Genomic DNA, 6,942 nt, shown 5'->3' on the forward strand with positions numbered 1-6,942 from the left:
TTATAAAAAAACAACCACCAAAATTCTACCTTTGTTCTACACAGATACTGTTCATTTTGGAGTTTGAAAAAAAAAAAGTTCCTTTTCTTGCCGACAGAAAAGGAACAGATATATATGTGATATAGTTGAACTTGAAGACAACATATAACTCTAGGAAAGCAAAATTATTTTTTGCCAGAACGTGTCTCGGAACCTCCTGAAAGCGGGCTGACCTTATCCTTGAGATACGCATTAGAGCAAACCAGCTCTGAGAAGTATTTCTGTGGCTTTGGTTCATCCCTGAAAACAGATATGTTGAAACACTTTTCACATCCTAAAACATCTTCACTTCTTTGTAGAAGAATGTGTTGGTGGGCAATACAGGCCAGCGTTTCCCCTGGGCTGGATTGCCTGCTTAGAAAAGCAGGCAGATGGGCTTTGAAGATAATCCCAATACCTCAAAAGAGAGCTGGCTTCGATACGCACAGTGTCGCGGTTCCCAGCCTGTCCCAGCTCCTGTGTCCTCACTGTCTTAGAGTGAGGGCCTCTAACTTAGTAGCTTTGTATTTAAAGAAATAGTTGGTCGTCATCAAGTTCATGGCAGTTGTTACCTGAGAAGCAAGTAGCAAGAGTTGTTACTGGGTACAGGTGTGACAACTTCAGCTCAGAGGGAGACGCAGGAAGGGGCGCTCTGTGACTTGTGCGGGATGTCCAATGTGCCTGACTTTTGTCTTGCAATACGGTGTGAAGCAGAAGTCCATTTTGATTTACGATTCTGCAGAGAATCGAGCGTTTCCCTAGGCAGCCAAGTAATTTGTTTCCTTACCATTGAATTTATTAAAGTTGTTACCCCAGAATTCAGATTTCTCGGTTGTAGGCTTTTAACTGAATACGTAGCATTGATAATCATCTAAAACACCTGCTGTTTAATGTGATTCTGACGAAAAGAGACATTTTAACTGCAGAAAATAAGGCCACCCAATAGGAAGAGGAAAAAATAAAACAGTAAAAGATGAAGAGAGTGCAGGCTGCAGATGTGGGCTGCCCCGCCCAGAGCCCCGCCTGGAGCTCCCTTACCCTGACCCAGTAATGACAGCCCGTGGCAAACGTTCTAGCTGTGTCAGCGCTTTGGAAGACCAGAGAGTCCTTTCACTCCAAGGCATGTGTGGGGTTGAACTGGAAAGCTCCCTGAGGCATCACTCATTGGCCAAATTTTGAGGGATATGAAGACAGCACCAGAGATCAGTGGGTATGTGTGTGTGTGTGTGTGTGTGTGTGTGTGTGTGTGTGTGTGTGTCTAATGATATTTAGACGAGTTCAGCAATTAAAAATTATAATAAAGTATCATTTTTACCCTGGAAAGACATTGATACATGAATTCCTAGGATTGGCAGCTCCATTCCTAGGCTGGTGGTTTGGGTCCCGAGGATTGAACGCAGGGGTATTTTTGTGCCTGCATCCTTCTCCCTCCTGCCTGGTGACCGCAGCAGTCTGGTTAGACTCCGGCAGGAGATGGTGCCCCTCCACCTCTGCCTCTGCGGGCGCTGTCTCCCCACACTGCAGCACACGTAGGCAGGGCTTCTGAAGAATTCATCTGATGTGAGAGGTCCTGGGGTCCAGTCTAAACTACTTGACTCACTCATTGCTAGTTTCAGATGCCGGGCCCAACGTCTCAGTTCTCTCCGCTGAACTCCTGGTGCTCTCTGCTAATTTCTTTCCGTTTCTGCCCATGCTTGGCTTTTTCCAGCTCCTTTGGTCCCAGGGGGAAGCAAGGACTCTTTTTCTTTTTCATCTTCCTGTACTGGAGATGGGACCCAGGGGTGCTCTACCACTGAGCTCCGTCCTTAACCCCTTCTTTACATTTTGTTTTTAGACAAGGTCTTACCGAATTGCCCAGCCTGGCCTCAAGCTTGTGCTCCTCCTGCCTCAGCCTCCTGAGTAGCGGAAATGACAGGCATGCCACAGCGCCTGCCCAAGGACCGTCTGAGGACACAGATTGATTGCAGACAGGTCAGACTTGGTATCAGAGTGCTCTCATTCTTTGCTGTTGGCATGTGTCCTAAGCATTTACTATTGTGATGAGCTGTGCCCTTGATTACACCAGGCATCCTGAGCGCTGGGCTGTGGGTCTGGTCTCTTGGCCAGCTCTGGTTCCAGTTTACGCCACCCCAGTCTCACGCAGGCGAGTGGGACGCTATCAGATTAACTGCACAAAAACTGCGTTTGTACTTGGAAAGCCCTGGACTGCACATTTCTGGACCACCTTTGTCCATGGTGGACGTGATCCTTGGGCAAGGGGAGTTCGTCAGTGTTGGAACAGATACTGAAAAGCTTACCAAAACATCAGCTACTTTAATTTTGGGGAGGTGTATGCATGGTGCTGGGGATTGAACCCAGGGACAGTCTACCTCTGAGCTACACCCCAAGCCCTTTTTATTTTTTATTTTGAAACGGTCTCTCGCTAAGTTGCTTATGCTGCCTCGAACTTCTGAACCCCCATCTCAGCCTCCCAGACACTGGGATTGCGGGCTTGTGCCACCACGCCCGGCTGCGTCGGTGATTTTGACATTAACCACACAGGTGACCGACTTCAGGTGCAATAATTTTGACATTAACAACAGGCAGTCGGCCTCAGTGGGACCTGCGCAGTGGGCTTTGTTGTATCCGTTTTAACTCTAGAAGCACAGGGTTGGCGCACCTTCTGACTGGTCAGTGCCAGTGGTGTGAGCCGTCACGCCAAGGCTGGAGAGGCAGCGCTCAGCTCCAGCCTCCAGGTGAAGACCCAAGCCGATCTCCCACCCTGGCCTCCGTCTGAGAGGGCAAACTTGTTCTCTGAGCTGCAGCAGCTCGGGGGAAACTGAGACAGGTGGCGAATGGAGAAATGGAGTAACATTGCATCGCTTCCTGAGTCATGATGCTGAAGCCTACTTTTCTTTTGTTGGCTCAGAGTATAGCCTGTGAATAAGAGTCCCCGTATTCAGAATGGTCCTATTAGAGTGAGTGAATGGGTGACCTTTTGATTTTGAAGTAGACGGTAAAGAAGGATCAAGCTGTCATCAAAAGGTCAGAAACTTCATTCCAGACTGAGCCGCAGTCTCATCCGCCTCACTCCTGCGTGAGAGCGCTCAGAAACAGGACAGCGTGGCCGTGGTCCAAGCAAGGCCCCTGCAACCTACACCTGGAGCTGTTCTCTGTCAGGCATGAGTGAGTCCAGCGCGGATGGGAATTTTTTTTTTTTAATGTACATTCTGTCATTTAAAGAATGATGTAGTGCCAACTGCAGATACAGCATGTCCTGGATGAGTGATCTGTAAAATATAATAAAAAAGCTTCTAGTTTGAATAAAACCATATGTGTCTGGGATTTCGCTGTCCCCCAGGGCTCAGTCTGGAGCCTGGGCTGTGCCCGCTGGTGTCAGGAATGTAGGGAAAAGGAGGTTCTGTGCCACAGGAGCTGAGTGAGGCCTTCCAGTCACTGCTTTTTAGCAGCAGGAGAAGGGCAAGTCAGAGAAATAAGACAAGATTGCCAGAATTTCAAGGAAACTGATGATGCTAGAGCTGAAAGGCCAGATTTGAGCAGCAACATTTGAAGTTTATCATTGGACTCCCTGCCCTCTCAAAATTCTTAGGGATCTGCCTAAAAATTTGGCTGCTGTGTTAATCCACTTGGGGTTGCTGTAATAAAAAATACTCGAGGTCAGGTACTTGAGGAGTGAAGAGGTTTCTTTGATTGGCAATTGTGGTGGAGCTGCAGGCCCCAAAGAGCATGGTGTCGGTGTCATGGTGCGGGGAACAGCTGTGTGCTGAAGAGGTGGTGGTCTTGCTTTGTGACAGCCTGCATTCCAGGACTACCCCCAGGGCGCCCCTTGAATCCATTCATGAGGGTGGAGCCCCAGTGACCCGATTACCTCTGACTAGACCCCACCTCTTAAAGGTGCCACCACCTCAGAAGCGCCATAGGGATCCGGCTTCCAGCACAGGGCCCTGTAGGGGCACAGCACACCGGAGCCATAGTGGCTGGGGGGAGGGCAGGAATGTAAAGACTTCTTAGAATGGGTTCACTGGTGAACGCAGGGCTCTGGACTAGTGCTCTTTCCATTCGATTTTCACTTCATCATTACAGAATTTTAATGTTACTCAGTGTTGTTGGTGGGGAGGTATTGGAGATTTCTCCCAGATGTAAAAGCATATTTTTTTATTATTTTTTTTCCTGGTTTGGGGATTGAGCTATATCACTGAGCCCCATATGTGAACTCTTAAATGTTTATTAAACAGTTAATGTTTATAATTTGGTTTATTTTTTTCTCTAGGCAGGGCAACACCTGGAACCCTTTTTTGTGGTACTGAGACTTGAACCCAGGGGCATTCTGCCTCTGAGCTATACTCCCAGCCCTCCAACCTGCGATCATCCTTTCTTAGCCGCCCAAGTACTGGGATTCCAGGTGCCACCATACCTGGCTACCCTTTGGTTTTTATCTGCCCTAACTACTGGGGTTTGAATATTTGAGTAAATTATAATGAGACTGTAGTTTGAAATCAGAACTTCCATACAGAAAAATTTAGAAATTCATGTCTATACCAGGTGGCTATGCCAGTAACCGAAAATACAAATACTGATCAAACACTATCTAGACGTGGCTTGTTGTGAGATTATGTACGCCCCTGTTTCACGCCAGTGCTTTGTTCTGTATTTCGATGTCAAGGTTGTGTCAACTGTTTGAGGAACTTTCCACCCTAGTGGTGGTGACCAAAGATCTGCACTCTGGCTGGTCCTAAAACAGAAGCTGATCCCTGAGCTGGCATTGGCCTGCCCGGCACTGACTCAGCATTTTCTGCATTTATAAACGGCCAAGAGATGGCGGCCAAGGGAAACGACTGCTCACGGAGCTGGCTTGCTCCGACTCTCAAAGCTGGGGAATAGGTGTCAGTCTTCAAGGCTGGAGAAATGGAGGGAGTCTTCAAGGTCAGGATTGTGTTTCCTTTCCGTGACAAGCCCATCTTTACCAACAGCAGTAGAAACAGAAGACTAAGGGCCTGGCACTCCGCACCCTGCCTGAGGCGGCCCCTGCTGTCCGGCTCCTGCTGGCGTTTGGATTTCTGCATCAGCAGTTTGCGGCCCTTAGAGAAAGGCCTACGTTCACTCAGGGTTCAAAAGAGAACCGGAACTTTAGGTGGTAAAAGCTGACCCGTCAGCCTCGAACCTTTTCGATCCTTGGTGAAGATATAACCCAGGGGCAACAAGTTAAAACTATGGAATGAAAAAGATAAGTTTTATTTATTTATTTTGCAATTTTATTATTACAGAGGCAGAAAGAAGGGACAGACCAAGGCACTGCATTAATAGGATGCAGCGAAGTGACTTGGAAGTAGTCACTCAATAAAGTTTTTATGTTTGTTTGGTTGTTGCAGTACTGGGGATGGAACCCAAGGGGCATTCTACTTCTGAACTACATCCCCAGCCCTATTTTTTATTCTTGACTTTGAAACCAGGTCTCACTGAGTTGCAGAGGGCCTCACTAAGTAGCTGAGACTGTCCGTGAACCGCAATCCTCCTGTCTCAGCCTCCCAAATTCTGGAATTACAAGCGTGTGCCACCACACCCGGCTGATAAAGTTTTTATTAAGAGGTGCTGTGTTAGCCGGGCGTGGTGGTGCACGCCGTAATCCCAGCATTCGGGAGGCTGAGACCAGCAGATCGCGGTTCGCGGACAGCCTCAGCTGCTTCGTGAGGCCCTCTGCAACTCAGTGAGACCTGGTTTCGAAATAAAGAATAAAAAATAGGGCAGGGGGTGTAGCTTGGAGGTCAAATGCCCCTGGGTTCCATCCCCAGACCCGAAAATAAAAAGAGGTGCTGTGCAGTGCCTTTTAACCAACTCCGTCTTGCCAGACTGTCTTCAGTTGTGAAATCCCCAGCCTCATGTAATGGATTCCTTTGAAAACTCTGAAAATCTAATTATTTTATGGTTAACATACTCGGCCTTGAGGAAACTTACTTGGCTTATTTCAGTACCAAAATTGTATTTATGGTGCTGGGGATTGAACCCTGGACATTCTACTTCCAAACTACTCCCCCAGCCCTGTTTTATTTTTATTTTGAAACCAGGTCTTGCTAGGTTGATAAGCATCTCACTCACTACTTGCTGAAGCTGTCACTCACTACTTGCTGAAGCTCCCAAGTACTGGAATTACAAGTGTGTGCCACCATGCCCAGCTTAAATGTTTTCTTCTTAATTAGCACACAATAGTATATTATTATTACTATTGTTGTTATTATTATTAATTATTATTATTATTATACTGGGGATGGAACCCAGGGGCTTTCTACCTTCAGGCTACACTCCCAGACCTATTTTATATTTTATTTGGAAACAGAGTCTCACTAAGTTGCTGAGAGCCTCACTAAGTAGCTGAGACTGGCTTTGATCTGCGCAATCCTCTGTCTCACCTTCCCAAGTACTGGGATTATAAGCGTGTGCTATCCCGCCTGGCTAACACACAATATATATTTATAGGGTGCTGCATAATACTTTAATATGTGTGTACAGTGCGTACTTATAAAATCAAGGTAATTAACATTCCCTTTCCTTATAATTTCTTTACAGTTAGAACCTTTGGGCTCCTCTCTTCTGGTTTCTCATGAAATATATATTAGTTTTTTTGTTTGGTTTGGTACTAGGAATTGAATGCAGGGGCATTCTGCCTCCATGCTACTTTCCCCCTTCTCCCCAGGCCCTTTTTTAATTTAATTTTTTTATATTGAAAGAGACTCAGCCGGGCATTGTGGCGCACGCTTGTAATCCCCGCACTTGGGAGGCTGAGACAGGAGGATCGCACAGGTTCGAAGCCAGCCTCAGCTACTTAGTGAGGCTCTTAGCAACTTAGTGAGACCCTGTTTCCAAATAAAAAATATATATAATTAAAAAAAAAAAGGTCTGGGACTATAGCCTGGAGGTAGAAAGCCTCTG

The sequence above is a fragment of the Muscardinus avellanarius genome (genome assembly GCF_963383645.1).
Source record: "Muscardinus avellanarius genome assembly, chromosome: 14".
Lineage (NCBI taxonomy): Eukaryota > Metazoa > Chordata > Mammalia > Rodentia > Gliridae > Muscardinus > Muscardinus avellanarius.